The sequence below is a fragment of the Mastomys coucha genome, unplaced genomic scaffold, assembly GCF_008632895.1.
Source record: "Mastomys coucha isolate ucsf_1 unplaced genomic scaffold, UCSF_Mcou_1 pScaffold23, whole genome shotgun sequence".
NCBI lineage: Eukaryota > Metazoa > Chordata > Mammalia > Rodentia > Muridae > Mastomys > Mastomys coucha.
In genome coordinates, this window is record NW_022196906.1 from 16420076 (window position 1) to 16420903 (window position 828).

Sequence of the window (828 nt, forward strand, 5' to 3'; positions counted from 1 at the left end):
AGAAACCCAAATGGTGGAGAAACACTTAAAGAAATGTTAAAAACATCCTTAATCATCAGGGAAATACAGATCAAAAAAACTTTGAGATTTTATCATACACCTGTCAGAATAGCCAAGATCAATAAAACAAATGACAGCACATGATGGTGAGGATGTGGAGCAAGGGGAACACTCGTCCCTTGCTGGAGGGAGTGCAAATTACACACCCACTATAGAAATCAGTGTGGCGGTTCCTCAGGAAGTTGGGACTAGATCTACCTGGAGATCAGCTCTATTGCTTTTGGGTGCCCAGGCTCCATGCCCAGAAGTAGATGGGCATCATAAAACAAACTCAGTGATAGTTTAGGAGGGCTCTTGGTTTTGTTTTATTTATGCTAGGTCTGTTGCATATATATTATGGTTTGTGATTTTGTGTCTTTAAGGGATTTCTGCATGCACCAGTATGTGTGTCTCTCTATGTGTGTTTCTTGTGCTTATCTTTGGCTCTTACTTTCCTCTTCATTTGTTGTTCTATTCATCTTTGTCTTTATTTTAATTTCTTAAATTTTTTTCTTTAAAAAATCCTACTTGTTTTCTAACAATATAACAAGAAAAGGTATGGATTTGGGAGGGCAGGGTGTATCTAGGGTGGGGGAGTATCTAGGGTGGGGAACCATAGTCCAAATATGTTGTATGCAAAAAACATTATTTTCATTTAAACAAAAAAGATGTTTCAGGTTGAAAAGACCATTAAGAATTAGACCCAGCATCATTTAATGAGTTTTATTGTCTCAGAATATATTGTCTTTTATTCATTCTACTTTTTTTGCTGTTCTTCAGAAAGTACTA